This window comes from Arachis ipaensis, chromosome B7, assembly GCF_059453495.1.
Source record: "Arachis ipaensis isolate K30076 ecotype BB chromosome B7, ASM5945349v1, whole genome shotgun sequence".
In the NCBI taxonomy this organism is placed as follows: domain Eukaryota; kingdom Viridiplantae; phylum Streptophyta; class Magnoliopsida; order Fabales; family Fabaceae; genus Arachis; species Arachis ipaensis.
The window spans coordinates 25,221,772-25,246,258 of record NC_142442.1 but is presented as its reverse complement, the minus strand read 5'-3'; the positions used below and the strand labels follow the sequence as shown (position 1 = coordinate 25,246,258).

Below are 24,487 nucleotides of genomic sequence, written 5' to 3'. Positions count from 1 at the left end.
CTCTTCCAATGAGCATATGAATATGCCTGTAATGGATCAAAATTGTCTTCACATCCAATAAAGTCAAAATCTGAATACCAAATTATCTCTAACTTTAGTTTGTGACTTCATATATGTGAACATGTAATATTTTGTTATAACAAAATTTATTTGTCTACTATTTAGTGATCCATTCTTAACTGACTCAAATATCTACCAAAGATACTAATAAAATACATAATAATTGTAATTATATAAATTTATTATCCATCATACTACTACTAAAGCATAATAAACCTTATGCACTTTTGAAAAAATAATTTTCTTAAGGCACCTAATGAGACTATACTTGTCTCTATTAGAGTTGAGTAGACATAACTTTATTTATAATTTTGCATGTCGCTGATATGAAAATATACTTACTCTCACTGAACTAATATAAGTTAGCAACCACATTTATTTCAAAAGGTCATATGAGATAATAATTTAATGAAATACAAGTTACTAATGACAGAAAGTCTCCCTTTTCTAATTGCAAAAAAAAATTATTAAATAAATAGATTAACATTGACAAATATAACTTTAAAGAAAAATAAAATATTCACACAAGTTACATATCATATGAATAAAATTCATATAATGGTGGGTCCATTACAAATACCCAACACAACATTAATATTTAGTCTTTGGACAAAAATATTAATTTGTAAGCGGTATTTTAATACAATAATCAAACGTTGATAATAAATTCTGCCAAACAATAAGTCTATCTTTGGACAAACTTATTGTTCACATGGAGCCAAATAAGTATTACATGTTTATTACCACAAATGTGCATGTAATTTGGCCAAATATAAACTTCCTTTGAGTCGATCTGTACTCGCATAAACTACACACACATAAATTCATTTAGTGCAGCTTACCAAATATTATCAACAAAATTTTGTCAAATAATAAGCCTATCTTTGAATTGAATCATTGTTCACATAAAAACTTAAGAATTATACCTATTTATTACCGCATATATTTTCTATCAATTGGTCAAATACCAACCTTTCTTTGAGCCGATTAGTGATTGCATACTTAAATAGAAAATAAACACAAAGTTTAATATTTATTATTTGGCTAAACAATATACTTTCTTTGAGCGAATTATAATTTGCATAAATAATAAGTATTGATTTATTCTTAACTAATTACCGAAACATATATTTACCATTAATATGCATGTATAATTCTACGAAATATAGACATTCCTTTGATCTGACCAATATTCACATGAATGATGTATTACCATATTTTTAACGTTTTAAAATAAATCAATTTTCATTAAAAAAATTACTTTGACAATATTATGTTCAATTAATTTATTTTAAAATAAAATTTTATAAAATATATAGGTATAATATAACCTAAGTTGTTACTCATTTTTTTTATGTAACAAAACCAAATGCTTATTTAGTACAAAAATAATAAATAAAATAATAAAACAGAATATATAACAACCATATAATATTGAGTCCTTATTAGTCAGTTGTTAATTTTTTAATTTAATATAAAATTAAATCTACAAAAAAAAAATAATAAAAAAGTCACAATAATTCTTTTATATAACAAAATTACAAAAAGAATATTTGTGCACCTCCATCTATTGTTAATATAGAATGAAACACTTTGAAACATAAAGATTAACTTTATTTAAGATGAGTTTAATTCATTCTTGCCAATGTATTATTAGAAATCAGGGCATTCGAAATTGTATGATGCTGTTGCTTCCGTATGTATTCGATGAAAAAAAAAAGAAATACAACAACGAACAACCATACTTTGATCCATAAAAAAATTAAAATTAAATATTCTCAATGACTTAATTATGGATAGCTCTGATATTACTTATTAAAATTTTTTTATTTTTTTAATCCTAAAATTATTCATGTTAAATTATTAAGAAAGAAATATTTAAATACGGAAGCGTATCTGAATTCATGAATATAATTAGAAGAGTTTGATTTTTTGATCTTTCTCAATTAAAACCTTCTTTTTTTAATAGGACTGATTGTAACTCTTCTCGTAGAAAAAGAGTTACAGATAGAGGCAATTTTAATGTGTTAGAGACCAAAATTCTAAAGTCACTATTTATATTTGAGTGTTACACCTATTAAAACCTAAAACCTAAATAAAATAGTATATTTAGTTTTAATCTTATTTAATTTCAAATCAAAAGTAATAATAACTAATTTAATTCAACATTTATAATAATAAATGAAATAACCGTTATATAAGTCATGAAATATCATAATTCTGTGATTATGATTGATATATGTATTGTCCATAAATAAATTAAAAAAATAATGTCCTAACAAGGTAAAGTCTCAAATTCGTTGAGAATGGTTAAATTTATGTCTTTATAATTGTGTCTAAATTAATTATGGCAAAAATTTATCATATACAGTTGTTTTCACATGAAGTTAACAGTTGAAAATTGTTAGATAATAATTTAATGAAATATATTAAATTATCTAACAATTTTTAACTAATAATTTAATATAAAAATTATTTTATATAAATTTTCACTTTTAATTATATTGATTCAACTATTGTAGTTTGTTCTAAGATTTTGGGGTAAAAAATATGTAAAAAATAGTGGCAATATTTACAAATATATTTGTGTATTTGTATATATTTATACATATTATTTTATACGTATAATCTTTTTGAATAAAATATAATCACTAAACTAATCAATTTTTTTATAGGAAAATTATTAAACTTTTCTAAAGTAATATAATCAAAATATGATGAATAACAAAAAGCATTCATCACTATATTTTGATGCTTCTATTCATTTTTCATTATAGATATAAATATAGTTTAATTATGTTATCTATAAAGTTTGATTATAAATGTGAATTAAATTTAATTATAGTCTGATTGTATTTTTTATAAAGTTTGATTATAAATATAAAAGGTGTTTCTTTCGCATTCTAACAATAAAAATATTAGGCGGTTAAGCATATTTTTAATTAAGTCTAAGTTTATTTTTTTTATTTTTTTATTTTTTATTCTTTTTCTTCCTCCTCTTCATTCATTCGTCATCATCATCATCCTTTTCCTTTCTTTTTTTATCTTTCTTTTTTAAAATTATGTGTTATGTACTAAAATTTTTTATACTGTATCCCTAAATTTTTGTGTTACGTGCAAAAGTTTATATGGTATGTAAAAATTTTTTCTGTAATTTTCTGTGTTTTTTTAACAAAATTCTGTGTTATGTCAATAAAAAATGTGAAGAAGAAGAAAAATGTATACATATTATGTAAATAGTTTTTGTTAAATTTAAACTAATTTGATTGAATTTATTTACCAAAAATATTTATATGTGGAACACTGTTCTTTTATTTATATATATATATATGGGATTGATTTTCTATTTTTATGTCCATATAATTTGACTGATATTTATTTTGTGATTTCTAAGTATTCGTTTGGTTAAATAATGTTTGAATCAAATAATGTTTGAATCGCTTACAAAAATTAGCAGGCCACCACTTATATAAAGATGGCAAAAATAACTGATTGTAAAGTTATTTATTTGGGTAAAATTAAAAAATGTACTCAAAAAAACATGAGTTAATAATAAAAGCGTAAAATATGAATAAAATTGAATCAACAAATAAATTAGAATATCTAAGAGGAAAAATAATTAAATTATCCAAATTAATAGACCAAATATTTATAATTCTAACTAATATGAATTTAAATAAAACTAAAATTTTAAAATTGAATACAAAAAGAAACAATCTACTTTTAATCCAATTTCTTGATACAATAAGAGAGGGACTCCTCAATCTAATTTGTTCACGCCATCGTTTGAGAATTGAATGGACCTTCTAACCAATTTCCAATGCAACAAAGAGAGGGACTCACTCAACCTCACTTGTCTACATCATGGTTTCATCACGAAACCAAAAAGTATTTTGGCACCTCTAATCACTCAATACTCCGACTATAATAGCTAAAGAGGTATTTAAAACATATTATTATGTTAAAATAAAGAAAATCCTAAAGCCCACAAACATAAAGTCCAATCTAGGAACTAAATAAATAAAAATCAAAATACATTAAAATAAACTAATAACTTTTAAGTAATATTTGATCTCTTCACATTACGAATATTAGAAGTACGTATTATTCTCCTCCTTTACAAAAAAAAATTCGTAAGAAGATAATTTTTTTTGTATTTTTCTCTTTTTTTTGTATTGTATATTTTTTATTTAAATATAAAATCAACAAGAACGATAAGATAATAATGAAATACAAACAAAAAAGACTAAAATATAAAGAAGGACGTGAGAGACACTAAACTTTTTTTTTTGAATAAAAGAAGAACAAATATAGATTAATAAGCTAACACCTGAATTCTGATACCAAATGATAAAAAAAAGGATAAACAAGATATCAATTGAAATTGAATAAGAAAAATACATTAAAATTGAAATCGAAATAAAATAGATAGATTGAAATTGAATACAAAGAGAATCACTCTACTTTTTCCATCTAATTTCTTAACATAACAAGAAATGGACTCTTCAACCTAACTTATTCATGTCATAATTTGGGAATTGAATCGAAATGACTCCTCAACCTTCTACCTAATTTTCGATGCAACAAAGAGAGGGACTCACTCAACCTCACTTGTCCACATCATGGTTTTATCACGAAACCAAAAAGTTCTTTGGCACCTCTAATCACTCAATACTCCGACTACAATAGCTAAAAAAAGATATTTATAACCTCTTATTAGGTTAAAACAAAGAAAATCCTAAAGCCCACAAACATAAAGCCCAATCTAGAAACTAAATAAATAAAAATCAAAATACATCAAAATAAACTAATAACTTTTAAATAATATTTGATCTCTTCATATTATGAACATTTGAAGCACGTATCATTCTCTTCCTCTTCAAAAAAAAAATTGTCCTCAAATCTTGTAGTTGGAAAAATAGTATATGAAAAGGGACAAATATAAATAAGATATTTTTTTATATTTTTCTCTTTTTTTTTTGCACTGTATACTTTTTTTTTAAAAATATAAAATCAACAAGAACAACAAGATAACAATAAAACACAAACAAAAAAGACAAGAACATAAAGAAGAACGTGAGAGATATTAGACTCTTTTTTATTTTTTTAGATACAAAAGAACATACATAGATTAATAAAGGTTAATCTAATATCTGAACTATGATACCAAATGATAAGAAAAAACAGAAGAAAGATAAACAAGACATCAATTGAAATTGAATAAGAAAGATACATTAAAATTCATCAAATCGAAATAAAAGGGATAGATTAAAATTGAATACAAAGAGAATCACTCTATTTTTCATTCAATTTCTTGACGCAACAAGAAATGGACTCCTCAACCTAACTTGTTCACGCCATAGTTTGGGAATTGAATTGAAGGTACTCCTCAACATTTTACCAAATTCCTGATGCAACAAAGACTCATTCAACCTCACTTGTTGACATCATAGTTTCATCACGAAACTAAAAAGTGTTTTGGCACCTCTAATCACTCAATACTATGACTACAATAGCTAAAGATGTATTTATAACCTCTCATTAAGTTAAAATAAAGAAAACCCTAAAGCCCACAAACAATGGCAGAGTTTGAAACAAAATTTTGGGAGGGCCATATTTAACATAAAAATTTAATAATAATATTTATATCAAAATAAAATTTATAAATATAATTATTCTTTAAATTTGTTACTAATAAGATAATAAATAAATAATTCTACAGATAAAAATATATAATAGTTTATAATGATACTCTTCGAGTCTTTAGTGACTTGAATAGAGAGTGTTGCTTGTTGAATAGAGAGATGCGAATAGAGAAGTAAAGCAACGTATTTTTTTGAAGAAGGTGCTTTAAGTTATAGTAAAGCATTTGAGTCAATTGAACTATTCTTTATTTTTTAAAGAACTACTACTAATTTTTTTATAAAAAGTTTGGGGAAACCATGACCCATTGTCTCAATTAAATTCCGCCACTGTCTACAAACATAAAGCCCAATTTAAGAACTAAATAAATAAAAATTAAAATATATCAAAATAAATTAATAACTTTTAAATAATATTTGATCTTTTCATATTACAAACATTTGATGATTTGAAACATGTATCAAAAAATTATTAAGAGACTTATAAAAATTGTAAATGAAAATTCATCAACTCTTAAAAAGTTATTAAATTTGCAAAATAAAAAATATCAAAATGACAATGAAATAGAAGCAGTAAAATAATATTATAAAATTTATAAAAAATAATAAAAAGATAAAATAGTCTTCTAATAAATTTTTTGTTAAAAAATTAAATTTTAAACAAGTTAAAAAATTGGCGTCAAAATAACGATTCTAAAAATATAAGAACACTTTTTAATAAAGACGACACTTTTAATTTATATCACGTGCCAAAAATTTAATATATAATAATTTATTAAATAGATAAAATCAAATATTTTTATTTAAAAATATTTTAAACATCTTTGCTTAAATCTTTGCCGTAAGGTTGGTGCTATTCGTATATGTGACAATTGAATCTTAATAATAATTAATAACTAAATTATCATATACTTGTGGTTTTCAATCTGTTATCTTCTAATGTTTGATTCGCTTCCAAAAATCAGTAAGCTTGGTGATATCCATTATATGTGATAATTGAATATTAATAATAATTAATAACTAAATTATCATATACTTGTGGCTTTCAATTTGTTATCTTTTAATAATGTGAGATTGTGACATATCCAAGATTATGTTCACCAGTCCAATTTATTATGAACTTGACTACGCTGGAGGGCCCCAGATTCATGTATGTACGTTCATGAATCTCTCTTCTAATTAATTCTCAACTCACATTTATATTCACATATAGACTTTTCAGTTTTCACCAATAATAGTAATTGATAAGCGTCACGCTTTTCTTGCTAGTGTATTCTTTATTTCTCAGGTGAATTCTCATAATTAACTCACAACTAGTCTTTTGTTGGTAGAGCTGTGTTGTGTCAGCTGCAACATTAACTGGAAGAATTCTATGAATCTAAGTGATGAATTGATTCTTGAAAGGGAGTTAAAGAGATTTGAAAGAGACTGCAGAAGTCATGTGAACTATTTTATACATGCATTTGAAACTTGAAAGTGGTCTTCTTTCTTTTTTATAACTAGTTAAAAATATAGTAGTTACACACTAGCTACTCGTTCAATTAAGGGGAGGGCATACTTAGGTTCTTTGTCTACTAATAGAAGTATTTAGAATTCATCGTTACGGCAACCTTCATGCAAAAGTAGTGAGATTCAAACTTGTATTCTTATTTGATTTGATATGAGGTGATTTCTAAACAATTATACCAACCATTTAGTGTTGTCTCCCAAATCTACAATGGTCCATCTTTCATTGGCCTTGGATGAACAACATAAAAATAAAAATAAATAGTTCTAGATGCTTCTAAAACAATTCTTTTTCTTTCTTTTTTTTGTTGTCATATTTCTAAACCACACATTAAAATATGTTTATAAAATACCCAATGATTTCTCATAAATAAAACCCATTGATACGAACAATAGGAACATAAGTTTCTTTTCTTATTTTTGTTTACGAGTTCTTTTCTGGGCTGGGACATATAAGGTGTTAATCCATGTAATGTTTTCCAATTCTGGGCCTGCTGGCCCATTCTTAGAAAAAAATAACGGGCCACATAATGAACACTTAAATTCGGGCCATAAAGCCAATGAGCCTTGGCTCTAATGGCATATCTCCCCCTCCCCACCTCAAAGGTCTACGGTTCAAATCCTAGGGAATGCAATTGAGAAAAAAATGTGATAAAATATGTGAAGAGTGTGTGGGTGTGTTGTGTACTTAGAATTGGGATTGTCCAATCTATTGGGATACTTAGGATTGAAGGTTGTTAAATCCACCGACCCAAAAAAAAAAAAAAAAATTCGGGCCATAAAGCAATTTACTATATAATAATCATCATTATCATCACCTCTCTCCTAAGTCCTAATGCACTCATTCTTCATAGTTGATTCCTTCTTATCTTGTGAATTCACTCGTCCACATCTTTCAGCATGGCTATAGCTCAAATTATAAAGTAAAAACAAAAATAATACTTGAAATAAACTATGAAATCCGTGAAAAGAGAATCAAAGTTCAATAACTATTTCCATAGTCAGGGGCAGAGAAAAAAAGAATGCAACATTCAACATACATGAGTAAGTATTCTGTTAATTTCTCTCTAAGATAATAAAAAATTGAGAAAATTTGGTAAGGGGTAAATACAGACCAAAAATGAAGTAATTACATGAAATTCTTTTCTTATTGGTTCCAAAATAAAAATGCATTTGAATATACAATGCGGGGTGTGGTAACTTAAGGAGTTTCACAACATCTCTGTGTGGAGTCTACAAATTCTGTGTGATAACAGAACGACTTCCATAGTCTGGATCCTTCCACAATCTTACCTTTTTCAGCAACCATTAACCTAAAAGTAAGTGCAAGGAATCATGCTCAATAAATATTAAGGGAAGCAAACTCAGGTGACTTGGGAACCAGAACAAATTAATAAGCATCATTTAGAGAAGACTATACCAATGGCATGCTTGAAGTTTGTCACCGAAAGATGAAAGTTCAGGTTTATTTTGATGGCTGCTGCTAGAATTTTCATTTATGTGCATTGAAGTTTGCACTATGTGCTGTTTGGTCTTTCATAGTATCAATTCCAGTGTCGATAGTCAACACTTTTTCACAAGAAACTGCACAGTTTGAGCAGAAAGCATGTCAATTGAGACCCACAACATGATAATGCAATATCTTATATCTGTTATACCCCTCTTTAAGCTATGTATCTTTCTCCAAAGATAGAATATGCTGCTAACTATCAATTATTATGTATAAAGATCAAGAATTTTGACCTAGAGTAGTCACAACAACAGAAAGAACAGCAGTGGGGACCAAACCTCAGCTTTGATCAAACTCAATAGTCCAAGATCTTATCTGATTGAGTTCTAAATCTTGATTGAAAAATATATTGTCTAACTTCAAAGGGGATTATGATGTATCAGGCAACAAGGTCAACTTCGTCGCGGTCTGGGGAAACAACATCTAATCTCATCATGCTCTTATACTTATTCGGAACAAGAGCCCCTCCATGCACACAGAGTTCCACCACAGCTGGAGCCTTGCCATAATATCTTTTCAGATTGTTATTCAGAGGAGATCCATTCAGATCGTCAACATGCCAGACATAATTCGGACCCACAAGATCATCTATTATTGTTGCCTCTTGCCACACATGTAAACCATTCCGAGACTGATGCTTTGAAGCCTTGCGCATTCTCAACTTATGTCCCTCCAGACCAACCTGGACCTTGGGAAAATATCCACAAGTATTCACACCGTACTTCTCCATCATCTTCTTTGCACCTGATATCATCTCAAACCATGCCTCTAGTGTATGACTACTTAAATCCCTTACTTTGTTCCGTTCTTCCTCAGTCAACCCATCAAGATTGCTATTGTTCATCACTAAATTTGAGAGATTCTCTACATGCCTGGCCAGCTCAGGGGATGCATAGAAAAGTGCTTTGGTATTTTTAGAAGAAAGTTCTATTTTATTTTCAACCTCTTCCACAACAGATTCAAAATCTACAATTCTCCCCTCAATGCAATATACAGGTTTTGTTCTCCCTTTTGTGGGATACTTTGCAAAATCTACACCGGCCTGTATACAGAGTTCAACAATGGCAGGGATGTGAGGGACACTGAACCTCTCATCGTGCCCGACTCTTGGCTTACCGACACGGTCATAAAGATGGAAGCACTTTGGGAAGAAGACCACATCCCGAGCCCCTCCCCCTCTCCAGACATGCATTGTACTCCTCGAACCACTCCTTGGTCCAATACATGTTCGAATTTCATGACCAACATAAACAATGTGAACCTCATTGCATAACCTATTATGGAGAAACCAGTAAAAGCAAACCAGTTCGGATGAAGAAAGAAAAAATAAAGAAGCACATACAATCCACAAGACCACAACACCATTTAAAAAATAAAAAAAATAACACTCTTTTTTCTCTTTTCATCTCTCTAAATGTTAAATGATAACAACTAGAAAGCCTAGAATGCAACTCAACACAAACTTTCCTTAGAAGAACATATCCATCACACAATGTAAATGCACACAAAAATGTACACTTCCTAACTTATACTCTCAATCTCAGCAAGTTCGAAGTGTTCTATATTTTAGGGAAATCAAAATAATCTATCATTACCATAAGTTTTTCACAATCCATAACCGAAGTTTGACCTTCAAAAGTTTTATGACTGAATGATTGTGCAAAAGGAAACAAAAAATTGAAACTCTTACTGCATCAAAAATCAATTTTAACAGAAACCTAACTAACTGGTTCCTCAATTTTTCGCAACATCTGGCAAATTTTCTAGCTTAGAAATTTCAGAATCAACATAAAAATAAAATATTCACAGCAACTTACTCGCAGCGCAACCCGGGAATGGCTCGGGCGAGTTGACTCAGACCAGATACGAGTGAATTTCGAGCTACATATACTCGGTGAGCCACCTCAACAAGTTCCGCAACCAGCAACCCTACAGGGCTGTGCCTTACGCGCTTCTCTCTCCTTCTTCGCCCTCTCTATCAGCACCTTCATCGGCGTCACATACGGCTTCCTCTCCGATTTCCTCCGGCAAGGCCTCGGCACGTCAGAGTACGTGGATTCTCTGTCGTCCCCGAACGCCACCAGCGGTGAAGTCTCTGACGAGAAGGAGAGGGTTGCATTGAAGCGGTGTGGTAGTCGCTTAAGATGAGAAATTATCTCCGAAGAGATGGCGATGGCGCGCATATCCGTTAAGAATGGTTGACGGTAGAAGTGGTGGGAACCGCCGTGCTAGGAAATGGAGCAAGGGGTGTACATGGCCCGGCCTGGTCCGAAGACCCGGCCCGACCCAAAACACTTTAGGAGCTAATTTAGTGTGATTTCATCGGATCTAGGGTTAGGTAAGGGGTCTCAAAAATAGACCCGGTCATTATTTCGAGTCGGGTCTGTGCTATAGCTCGGGTCACCCGAACTCGGCCCGATAGCCCGATCATCATACACAATTAATATTTTGTGTTATTAGTGATGTATGATGGCTATTCTTATGTGAAATTTAAATATTGTAAACCTTAATATTTTGTGTTATTAGTCATTATAAGATTATAAGTTAATGTTTTATGTTTAAAATGCATAAGATTTTAGACTAATGCATAATATTGTGTTAACTTATTTGTATTGATTTAAATATTTGGTGTTATTAGACAATATTAGTATTGATTATGGTTATGCTTTAATTTTAGAGAAGGGTTGGTTCTTGTTACATTTTTTAAGTGAATTTTACTATGTGAATTGTGAAATAATGGTTGGAGATTAGGTGATTTTTACATGCTAAAGATCGGTTTTTACCCGGTTTTTACCTAGGTTTTATCCGGCCCGAAGGTGCGTAGATTTTATCGGGTCTAGGATCGGGTTAGGGTCTAAAAATTAGGCCCGATCTATATTTCAGGTCGGGTTTGGATTAAGCCAAACCCAGTGTGGCCCCGCCATGTACACCCCTAAATGGAGCATACGATCGAAGCTAGTAAGCTTAGCGATAGTTTAGGAGTCCAGATGCTCAATATTGGGCCTAGTTTGGGCCTCAAACCTGTAACATGACAAGCCTGTGGAATAAAACGCAAATTATTTTGGGCTTAAGCCCCTCTACCAAAAAAAAAAAAAAACAAATTATTTAAGTTTCTAGAACTAATAAATGGCAGTGAGCCTTAACTCATATGGCATATATCCCTCTTCCCACTTCAAAAGTCTAGGGTTCAAATTCTAGAAATTGCAATTGAGGAGAAAATTTGGTAAATATGTGAGAAATATGTAGGTGTGTTGTGTACTTAAAATTGGAGGTTGTCCAATCTACTAACAAAAAAAAACTGATATCGGCTTAACTTTTTATTTTTTTAAATATGGTGATTGGTGGCGTTATTGTGAAATGTTAAGAGTTAATTGGTTCCAACAAAAAAAAAAAAAAGTTAACTGGTTTGGCCATTTTTATTTTTATTTTTAATAAAAATAAAATAAAATATAACAATATATTTGATTAAATATTTTAATATTTTTAATTTTAGTTTTGTACTCTTTTTTAACAATATTTTCGCTCAAAATAAAATTACCTTAAATGATCTAAATAACTATAATAATTTTTTTTCACTATAATTATAATTTCCTTATCTTACAACCCGTGAAGAACAACAATTCATTCTTCCAAAGCTAATATAACATCATAAAATACAAGGATCCAATGAAAACATACAATAAATTGATATAAAAAAAGTTAGAAAGGTTGAATCCTAGTCTAAGAATAGTAGAAAAAAGTAATGAGGTAGTGAGCCAAGAAGCAAGCCAAGCATTCTAGTGTAAAATACTTCGTAAAGAAGTATTGAAAGAAAGAAGGCAGAATTAGGACCGATAAGGAAGAAAAAAAGAAAATAAAGAATAACAGAAAAGAGAGAGAAAATAAAGAGAGGAGAGAAAGAATACCATCATTCTTGCTGAATGTAGCCTTCCATTCTTTCATTTGTAATTCTTTCCATCATGCTTCTCCCATGTCCTTGAATCTCTGCATGTCATCTGTCTTGGCTCTATAACAGAATTTGCTACTCTTTTTTAATGTGGATGTGTTTCTTATGCATGTTCCCACTCTTATCAGCATTGGCTAATTTCTTCCTTACATTACTCCTCCTTTTAACCTCAACCTTGTCCTAAAGGTTGATTGTTGGATAAACATTAAGGAAGCTCTCAGCAACTTTCCAAGTGGACTCAACGTGAGGTTCTGAACCCTGAACCCCATTGCACCAACAATTGATGCTCTTTTTTGCCATTCTTTAATATTGTTCGCGACTGAAGGACTTTTTTCGGTGTCAAAATGGGACCTGCCTTATAACAGCCCAGACCACCCGCTAGCACGATATTGTCTGCTTTGGCACACAAGGCCTCACGGTTTTGCCTTTGACGATAGGGATGCTAGCCGAAGCCCTCCACACTCACTTGTCAAAACGCGTCATGTTAGGGAGAGGTATCCACACCCTTATAAGGCATGCTTCGTTCCCCTCCCCAACCGATGTGGGACCTTACAATCCACTCTCTAAGGGAGCCCAGCGCCCTCGCTGGCACATCGATCCGGGTTCCGGCTCTGATACCATCTGTAACAGCGCAGACCACCTGCTAGCACGATATTGTCCGCTTTGTCACACAAGGCCTCACGGTTTTGCCTTTGACGATAGGGATGCTAGCCGAAGCCCTCCACACTCACTCGTCAAAACGCGTCATACTAGGGAGAGGTATCCACACCCTAATAAGGCATGCTTCGTTCCCCTCTCCAACCGATGTGGGCCTTACAATCTACCCCCTAAGGGAGTCCAGCGCCCTCGCTGGCACATCGATCCGGGTTCTGGCTCTGATACCATCTGTAACAGCCCAGACCACCCGCTAGCACGATATTGTCCGCTTTGGCACACAAGGCCTCACGGTTTTGCCTTTGACGATAGGAATGCTAGCCGAAGTCCTCCACACTCACTCGTCAAAACGCGTCATGTTAGGGAGAGGTATCCACACCCTTATAAGGCATGCTTCGTTCCCCTCCCTAACCGATGTGTTCGTGAAAAGGAGAGATGGTTGGCATCTCCCCTGACAGGGACGGGAACAGCCTTCGGGCTTTCCTGTTATACACACTCGGTTAAGGCTTACCATCTCTATAGATGGTATCAGAGCCAGGACCCGGATCGATGTGCTAGCGAGGGCGCTGGACTCCCTTAGGGGGGTGGGTTGTAAACTCCCTTAAGGGGGTGGATTATAAGGCCCACATTGGTTGGGAAGAGAACGAAGCATGCCTTATAAGGGCGTGGATACCTCTCCCAAGCATGACGCGTTTTGACGGGTGAGTGTGGGGGGCTTCGGCTAGCATCCCTATTGTCAAAGGCAAAACCGTGAGGCCTTGTGTGCCAAAGCGGACAATATCGTGCTAGCGAGTGGTCTGGGCTGTTACATGCCTCACAAGATTCCAGTGACAGTGGCAAGTAATGCTCCTGAGCAATTCTTCTAAACCTTTTGAGCAATGAAATGTGGAACACATTATGAATTTTTGCTTCCTGTGGCAAATCAAATTTGTAAGCCATTGGGCTCAGTTTTTTAAGAACTTTAAAGGGACCAAAGTATCTCATCCCTAGTTTTTTAGTCTTTCTCAATGCAACAGAGTGTTGGCGATAAGGTTGGAGCTTTACTAACACAATGGCGTCTTCTTCAAACTCCAAATCCCTTCTTTTCTTATCAGCATAAGTCTTCATAAATTGTTGATACTTTCTTAGAGTACCCTTCAGTTGACCCAGAAATTTATCTCGAGTCAACAGGAGCTCTTGAAATAATTGCTCGTCAATTGGATCCGCATTGTAATGTATCAAGGAAGAGGGCTCACACCCATAGAGATCTCAGAAAGGGGACATTTTGATGCTGCAGTCAAATGTGGTGTTATACCAAAATTCAGCCCATAGAAGCATGTCCACCCACAATTTAGGATTGTCAAAACAAAAATCCTTGAGGTACATCTCAAGTGTTTTATTTAGAACCTCACTTTACCCATCTGTTTGAGGGTGATATGATGAGCTCAACAAGATAGTGCCTTGGGATTTGAATAATGACGTGGCGAAAATTGGCGAGTTACGAAATTTATTATAAGAGACACGTTGCAAGTACAGTTCTTAACCAACCAGAAATCCGCTTATCAATTTAGAAGGGTTGTCACAAAATTTAAATTAAAATACTGGGAGTATGAGTCCCAGGTCGTCTCCCAACGAGTTGCAGAAAAGTGTGCTATTTTATTAATCAGATGTTTTCAAAAAATGTTTGAGTTGAATAACAGGAAATTAAATTAGAGAATTTGTGTAAATTTAAATAAAAGCCTTGGCTGGGAGTAGATTAGTTGGAAGCCCTATTCTTGTTGGAGTACTCTCAAGATTAATTGATAATTGAGGGTTGTTCTGTTTAGTTATCCCTTACTAGGTAAGGGAAAGTCAAACAAGTTGGAAAGCTATTTCTATCCACAAGTCCCAATCCACTTACTTGGAAGGATTGGTGTCAGTGACTAGAGAGCAAACCAACAATAAACCCAATTACAATTTTTCTTTTAAGCATTCCAACTCAAGGTCTTCCTTTCAATCAACTCCCATCCAAGTTATGGAACTACTCGCTCATTGTAAATGTAGAATTCATAACATAGGAGAGGGAATTAAAGAAAGACATGATAAATAATAATTAAAGGGATCAATTGAAAATAAAAATAATTCTTGTATTAATAAATTCTAAAAATAATCCAATAATAATTCTGAGTAAATAAAGGACATGGAAGAGTAAGAGACAGGTAAAGAAAAGGGTTAAGTACTGAAATCATCCCTAACGTCTTGGGTCAAAATCAAAATCGTCCTGGACCTTTTTTCGTTATTAAAATCATCCTCAACATTCAAAAATGCTTTAAAATAATCCTTTTTACCAATTTTATTTTTTTTATTACCAAACTACCCGTCATTAAAAAATTATAAAATAAAATAAATATAAAATAAAAAGGAAAGAAAGGGATAGATCAAAGAAGGGGGGTGGGGAGGAAAGAAAGGGGGGGGGGGGCGAGAAAAAGGGGGCGGGGGCGGGGGTGGAGGGGGGAGGGAAGGGGACCACCGCACCACCGCACCGCCGCCCGCCGCCCTGTCGCCCTGCCGCAACGCACCACCACCACCTTCTTCTTCTTCTTCTTCTTCTCTCTTCGCCGCCGCCACCGGTCTTCATTACCGCCGCCGTTCTTCGTTGCCGCGCGCCGCCGATCTTCGCTGCTCTGCTCCTCGAGGAAAGGGGGAAGGGAACGCGAAGGGAGAAGAGGGGGGAGGGGGGTTTCGGGAAGAAGAGGGGGAAGGGGAAGGGTCCTCGCCGCCGCCACCGGTCTTCACGGACGCCGCCGATCTTCGCTACCGCCGCCACCACTGCACCGCTGCACCGCCGCACCACCGTTTCTACATTCCTTCTTGACTCTTTGACCGCTTGACTCTGTTTATTGTTTCTTACTCGTAAGTGTTGCGGTAGTACTACTATTCATTCTTTCCATATAGAAACCCCAAATTTATGCTGCATCATGTTGGTGAAAGTTCGCAACTTTCAGTTGTATTGGCCATCTTGTTTCTTTGCTCTAAGTCTGTAACTCCTAATCCTAGTTGATCCAGAAAGAAGTAACTGATTTTTTTTTCTCCCACAAATGTAGGCACTCTGAATTGTTTGCAAATGATGAAGAGTGAAAGTTGTGAAGAGACTCTGAGGAAGCTGAGAAAGATAATAGTGAGCCTTCAGAATGAAATTGACAAGAAGGATCACAAGCTATTCGAGATGGAGTGTAAACATAGTGACACACTTGATTGTTTGCTAAAACTCATTATGAGGCTTATAGAGAAAATTAATTACAAAGAAAGATGTCTGCTTGAAATGGAATGCAAGTACAATGAAGCTTTGAGCATGGTTGAGAAGTTGAAGAACGACAAAGATGAGCCCCGTGAGGGATGTTGCAATGGTATTCTATATTCTGGTATAGGTGAAATGTGTTTGTGATGGATCATCATCCTTTGTTTTGGAAAACTTGCTGGAAAGTCAAAAATATTCTTCAATCTACTGGGAACTGAGGGAGTGGGCTGAGGGGGGAGGCGGGAGGGAGTGAGGGAGGGCGGAGGGGGGAGGGTTGAGGGGTAGGGGGTGAGGGAGTGGGCTGAGGGGGGAGGCGGGAGGGAGGGGGGAGGGGGGAGGGTTGAGGGGTGGGAGTTTGGGGGTGGGGTTTGTTTTAATTTTTTAATATTATTTTTAATTATTTTTATTAATAATGAAGGGTAATATGGTAAAAAAATAAAATTGAAGTGGAAAATGACGATTTTATAACGTTTTGTAACGTTGGGGATGATTTTAATAACAAAAAAAGGTCGAGGACGATTTTGATTTTCACCCCAGACCTTAGGGACGATTTCAGTACTTAACCCTAAAGAAAACAAATTAGAATGACGAAGTCTTGCTGAGGTAATAACTCTTCTCAATATCCCAATGCGAAAAGCAATAAAAATAAAATCCTAAGAACTATGAATGTGTAGAGAGAAAACCTAGATGAGGAGTAAAACTAGATCTAAAACTGAGAATTGTCTGTAATGAATTGTTGTTCCCTGGTTTCTGCATGTTCCTTGGCTCTAGTATGCTTTTCTGGGTCGAAAACTGGGTCAAAATAGGGCCCAAAATCGCCCCCAGCGAATTCTGCACATTCTGCAGATCGCGCATGTCACGCGATCGCGTCATTCATGCGGACGCGTCATTCGGCGTTTTGCCTTGCCACGCGTGCGCGTCGTCCATGCCTCCGCGTCACTTGTGCAGTTCCAATCCGCGCGGTCGCGCGAGCCATGCGTCCGCGTCACTACGATTTCCTCTATGTCGCGCGGTCGCGTGAGCCATGCGTCCGCGTCACTTCTCGCTGGTCATCTCCTCAATTTCTTGTGTTCCTTCCATTTTTTCAAGCTTCCTTTCCATTCTCCAAGTCATTCATGCCCTATAAAGCCTGAAACACTTAACACACAGATCACGACATCTAATGGAATGAAGGAGAATTAAAATACATAATTAAAAGTCTTTAGGAAGCAAATATTCAATCATGTAATGATTTTAGGAAGGAAATATAAATGCATGCCAATCATATGAATAAGTGGGTAAAGAATTGATAAAACCATACAATTAAGCACAATATAAACCATAAAATAGTGGTTTATCAATCTCCCCACACTTAAACATTAGCATGTCCTCATGCTTAGTTGAAGGAGATAAAATAAATGAGTAGGAACATGTAGAACTCATGTAATGCAATGCAACCTATATATATATGAATGCAACTATATGATTCTTGTCTACTTGATCAAAAGTAAATAGGTTCTTCAAGACAATCACAAATCAAACTCCACTAATTCAATTCTTATACAGTAAGAACAGATAAAAATGCAAGAAGGTAGCTCATGAAAGCAGGGAACATAGAATTTTAAGCATTGAACCCTCACTGATGATGTATGTACACTCTAATCTCTCTAGTGTATAGGGTAATCACTCTATCCTTCTCTAATCATGCTTTCTAATTTTTTTGTTCTCCACCTAACCAATCAACAACAATTAATATATCAATGCAAACATCATGAGGTCTTTTCAAGGTTGTAATGGGGCCAAGGTAAGGGTAAGGATACATATATGGCTAAGTAAGCTTACAAATTGAATCTTTAATTAACCCAAGCTTCAACCCAATATATACATATTCTATATAATTTAAGATTCACACCTAGCTACCCAGATTTTTTCTTTCACATTCCATACTCATGTATCAACTTTTTATTTTAATTTTATCATATATGCATTGATCCTTGAATTCTTAACTTAGCATTGGGGTAATTTTGTCCCCTTATTTATTTATTGAATATTTTTGGATTTTTTTTTAGCATAAACATAAAAAAAATAAACATAGCTAATCAATGCACATAGATTTTTAATTCTTATAGTTTCACATGAGTAGGTACCCAAATTTCCATTATATTATCATGACACATTCCCTCATTATCTTTTGTTCCCACAATTTCCTATACTTAATTAACACACACAATTCTATCTTAAGCTAACCAAAGATTCAATTGGGGTATAAAATTATTTTTTCCGCTTAAGGCTAGTAATGTGGTAAAATACAGAACAAATGGGATTTAAAGGCTCAAAGTGGTTAACAAAGGTAATTGAGAGGGTAGGCTTAATTTGGATAAGTGAGTTTAAACAAATAATGGCCTCAATCATATGCAAACATATAAATATATTAAACATTGGACATATAGGATGAAACAAAATGTAGATTACAATCATAGAGAAGTAAACACACAAGAATAAAATAATTATGGTTAAATAATGTAACCATGCATTTGGGCTCAATTCTCACAGGTTGTGTGTTCTTTAGCTCAAAAATCATGTTCCAAATACAACTTCAAGCAATTTTCAACATAAGAGTTTTGATTAAAATTAGTGGAATTTTGTTCTAAAGATAGGGTCTTAGAAGAAACTTATTGTCTTTTCAATCAAGTAGAACATGCATGCAACTAATCTATTACTATACAATTTATCCTATTCTACAAAAGAAAAACTAACTAAGTATCCTAATATATTGGTGTTAGGGAAGAGAAATTACCTCCAGAAGTCAGGTACTGACCGACCTCCCCACACTTAAGGCTTTGCACCGTCCTCGGTGCCATCTGTCAGGAACAAAGGTAGGCTGGTGGCAGTATCTCCACAGTCGGGACCATCATGGCTCCCTGTGCTGGTAAAGGAAGTGGAGTCCGGGGTGTCTGAGTCCTTGAATTTTCCCATAATCAGCTCCTTAAGGTATGTGAATCGGCGCTTGTTACAGCGCTCTCTTAGCTTAGCTTTCTGTTCCTGCCGATCCAACTTTTCAAGTATCTAATGGAGCAGTTGGGTTGTTGTAGGTGCTTGTGTTGCTGATGGAGGGATGTCCTCAGCCGGTTCTGTAGGCTGGCTAGTAGTGGCTGCTGAAAGTCTAATATACTTCCCGTTAGGGACGTACTGATCATCCCGTGGAAGCATGACTTTTGTATCCCCAGCTCTATAGGAGACTCCGGCTGCTGAGACAAGATCTGAGATCAAGGTGGAAAAAGGTAAGTTGCCCGCAATCTATACGTGTCCCATGGCATTCCGGATATGTCTTGGTAGGTTCAGAGGCTGGTCTGTAAGGATGCACCATAGTAGAACGGCCATGTTTGCAGTGAAGGAGGACTCGTGAGTGCTCGAAAAGACGTAATGGGACATGATCTGTGCCCATACGCGAGCCTCCAAGGTAAGTGCTGAAGCCGATATTCCCTTAGGGCAGGAATGATGGTATCCGTAGATCCATCTGCTGCCAGGTAGTGCGATAACTCTGAGAACGTCGTCCCAGTCAAATTGGTACATCTGGCGCTTGAGTGAGGCTTCTTGAAAGGCGTCCAATCCTTCTAGAGCAGGGGGAAGATCTAGAGTTTGTTGAATGGCCTCTTCTGTAATGGGGACTTGCTTTTGACGTACATAGACAGACTGTAGGGTTGGCAGGTGGAAATTAGAGTAGAACTCAACTACCCAAGAAAGATTAACCTGCCTTGGCTGTCTCTGTAGGAAACCCCATTGTCTTCGTTCAATTTGCGGCTCAACAAAGGTAGCAATATTGGGCGGGAGGATAAGAAGGTATTCGTTGTTGTAGCTCCGTTCTGCCAGGATAGGGAACATCTGCTCATAGTAGTGATTGGAAAATCGTGCAGTGTCCTTTGCTGGGAAGGCTCTCTCTTTCTCATCAACCTTTATAATCCTCTTAATTCTCTTTGTTGAGGGCATGACTGCAGTTGAAGAAGGCTCTGCCACTAATGCTCTTTTTGTTCCTCTCCTTGCTGTTGATTTGGAAGTAGCTTTCTCTTTTCCTTTCTTGGTGGCCATCCTCAAAAGGGAAAAAGAAAGTAACATGAATTCAAAGGGATAGAACAAGGAAGAGGATGGTATAAGTGATAATCAATGCACGATAAAGGGGATGTCATTAACACATGGTCATGACTACATGTGAAAAGTTCATCAATGGAAATATAGTAGGTGCATTTGATGACAATTAAATGCAAGGTGTTTATAGGCATGCAGGCAAAGGCATGAGTAGCATAGATCAAGCATTTAATTTGTAAAATATGTTATCACTCGTAACTAACCATCACGTTTGTATTGACAATTAAAATAAATTAATAAAATAGTAAAGGGAATTTATGAAAAGCAAGCATTGAATAGTAGAATAGAATAATGTAGAAAATGCACAATGCCATATGGGCTTTTTCACAAATACGTAGCATGCATGATGAATAAACTATTGAAAATAATAATTTGAACATGCAAGCAACCCTTTAAAAAGTAATATATAATTGCCAAATAAATTTGCAACAATCCATAAGCATATAATGAGAAATAATGACTCAAATAAATTCTAAGACCAATTAAAAGAAAAAAAAAGAAAGAAAAAGAAAGAAAAAGAAAATATAGATAATGAAAGTAAAAAGAAAAGAAAAGAAGAAACATAAAAATAAGAAAGATAATGGAAAAGAAAGAAAGGAAGAAGAAAAGAAAAACCTTGTTAATGGTGGTAAGAGAGAAAGTAGAAAGTGAGAAAGAAGGAAGAAGGAAGAAGAAAGAAATAAGAAATAAGGAGGGGAAAAGAGAAAATAGGTTTTGGGGGAAAAGAAAGATAAAATATTTGGCAATGTAGGGTAAGCTGTGCGGCGCAAGCGATGCGAACGCGTGGGTGACGCGTTCGCGCGAATGCGCTTTAAGTGAATCGACGCGGTCGCGTCGGTCACGCGGTCGCGTGACTCGTTTTGTGCTACTGGCACGAGGGCAGCCTCGCGCTCGCACAACTCTCTATTCAAAATCTTATTTTGCCAAATTTTGGGTGACGCGATCGCGTGGGTCATGCGATCGCGTGAGTGGCCAATATTGGGATATGACGCGGACGTGTGGGGCACGCGTTTACGTGGTAAGGACTGTGCGTCTAGTACTAGTCTAGCACCACTCCAGCATAACGGCTATGCACCCTTTTCACGTCGATTCTGAGGTCACGCGGTCGCGTGGGTGACGCGGTCGCGTGGGAGGCCAATGTTCCCACCCGACGCGGACGCATCAGCGATGCGGTCGCGTGGGGTGATTTGTGCCAGGGGCACGCCTCCAGCCACGCTCTCGCGTGACTCTCTGTTCGTTTATTATTCTCTCTAAACCACCTGCGACGCGGATGCGTCAATGATGCGGTCGCGTCACGTATTTTATTTTTATTTTTATTTTTTTATTTTTTTTAAATAAAAATAAAAATATGCAAATGCAGATGCAAGCTAAATGTGCAAATAAGGAGAAGAGTTATTGAAAAAGAAAACTAAGAATAAAGAAAAGAACGATCATACCATGGTGGGTTGTCTCCCACCTAGCACTTTGCTTTAACGTCCGTAAGTTGGACGCTCCACTAGCTCAGTCTTCGGCTATGTGTGGATCTTCCAAGAGGAAGATCTCGAGCTCCTTGTTTTTCTTCAACTTCTCGCCATGGTACAGCTTTAAACGATGTCCATTAACTTTGATGAGTTCAGAGCTTGAAGGATGACTTAGGTGAAAAGCTCCGTACGGCTCGGCCTTCTCTATTCTGTATGGACCTTCTCATCTTGATCTCAACTTGCCTGGCATGAGCCTCAGTCTAGATTTGTAAAGGAGGACTAAGTTCCCAGGTTGGAACTCTTTCCTCTTGATGTGCTGATCATGTACAGCCTTCATCCTTTCCTTGTACAACCTTGAGTTCTCATAAGCTTCCAGGTGAAGGCTTTCTAATTCTTGCAGTTGCAATTTTCTTTCATCTCCGGCTGTTTCAAATCCCATGTTGCACTCTTTTACTACCCAAAAGGCTTTGTGCTCTACTTCAACTGGGAGATGACAGACTTTTCCATAAACTAAGTGGAAAGGACTCATCCCAATGGGTGTCTTGTATGCTGTTCTGTATGCCTAAAGTGTATCTTGTAGCCTGGTGCTCCAGTCTCTCCTATGAGGTTTGACTATCTTCTGCAATATACGCTTTATCTCTCTGTTTGACACCTCGGCTTGCCCATTTGTCTGAGGATGGTAGGCTGTTGCAACTTTATGAATTATCCCATGCTTCTTCATTAATCCTGTTAGTCTCCTGTTACAAAAATGGGTTCCTTGATCGCTCACGATTGCTCGTGGGGATCCAAAGCAACAAATAATGTGGTTTCTAACAAAGGAAACAACAGTGTTAGCATCATCAGTGCGGGTAGGAATTGCTTTCACCCATTTGGAAATGTAATCCACAGCTAACAATATATAAAAATAACCATTAGAATTTGGAAATGGACCCATGAAGTCAATGCCCCAAACATCAAAAACTTCATAGAAAAGCATAATTTGTTGAGGCATCTCATCTCTCTTGGATATATTGCCAAATTTTTGGCATGAAAAACAAGATTTACAAAATTCAGCAGCGTCTCTAAAAAGATTAGGCCACCAGAATCCACAGTCTAAGATTTTTCTAGCTGTTCTTTGAGGGCCAAAATGTCCTCCACTCTCAGATGAGTGGCAGGCCTCTAAAATGGACTGAAATTCTGATTGAGGCACACACCGTCTAATTACCTGATCAGCGCTACATCTCCATAAATATGGATGATCCCATATATAATATTTAGACTCGCTTTTCAGCTTGTCTCTTTGATGCTTAGTAAAGTTTGGAGGAAAGGTGCGGCTAACTAGATAATTAGCTACAGGTGCATACCAAGGGACTACCTCAGATACTGCTTGCAGGTTATCAAATGGGAAATTATCAGCTATAGGAGTGGAGTCATCTTTGATGTGCTCAAGGCGACTCAAGTGGTCTGCCACTAGATTCTGGTTACCACTCCTATCCTTAATTTCTAAATCAAATTCTTGTAGTAGCAGTATCCAACGTATAAGCCTTGGTTTGGACTTCTTTTTAGCTAATAGATACTTTAGAGCTGCGTGGTCTGAGTATACTACTACTTTCGTACCAAGTAAATAGGCTCGGAATTTATCTAGAGCAAAAACAATAGCAAGAAGCTCTTTCTCAGTAGTAGTATAATTAGACTGAGCGGCATCTAAAGTTTTAGACGCATAAGCAATTACAAAGGGGTCCTTACCTTCACGCTGAGCCAGTGCTGCACCTACTGCATGGTTGGAAGCATCGCACATTATTTCAAATGGCTGGCTCCAGTCTGGTCCTCTCACAATTGGAGCTTGAGTCAGGGCGGTCTTCAGCTTATCAAACGCTTGTTTGCAATCCTCACTGAACTCGAACTCAATATCTTTTTGCAGTAGTCTGGATAAGGGAAATGCTACCTTACTAAAGTCCTTAATGAATCTCCGGTAAAAACCTGCATGGCCAAGGAACGAACGGACTTCCCTCACAGAAGAGGGGTAAGGTAAACTAGAAATAACATCCACCTTTGCTGGATCTACAGAAATGCCAGTATTAGACACAACATGTCCTAGTATAATCCCTTGTTTAACCATAAAGTGGCATTTTTCAAAGTTCAATACAAGGTTTGTACTGACACATCTATCTAACACTCTAGATAAACTATCCAAGAAAAGGTCAAAAGAATCACCATAAACGCTAAAATCATCCATAAAAACCTCTATACAGTCCTCAATAAGATCAGAGAAAAGACTCATCATGCACCTTTGGAAAGTAGCTGGTGCATTGCACAAGCCAAAGGGCATTCTCTTATAAGCATAAGTCCCAA

At 35.3% G+C, this 24,487-nt stretch overlaps 1 non-coding gene and 1 pseudogene across 2 annotated transcripts; one reads left to right on the top strand and one right to left on the bottom strand.

Moving 5' to 3' along the window:
- Positions 1-8,171: 8,171 nt before the first annotated feature.
- On the bottom strand, positions 8,172-11,001 carry LOC107609807 (APO protein 3, mitochondrial-like; annotated as a pseudogene). Its single transcript, XR_015891971.1, has 3 exons — positions 10,536-11,001; positions 8,629-9,992; positions 8,172-8,521 (listed from the first exon to the last, which is right to left on the bottom strand). The product of XR_015891971.1 is annotated as an APO protein 3, mitochondrial-like (transcript).
- A 2,733-nt stretch (positions 11,002-13,734) lies between these two features.
- LOC148550617 (U6atac minor spliceosomal RNA) lies at positions 13,735-13,864 on the top strand. Its single transcript, XR_015895231.1, has one exon. It is a non-coding gene; the product is annotated as a U6atac minor spliceosomal RNA (small nuclear RNA).
- Positions 13,865-24,487: the final 10,623 nt, after the last annotated feature.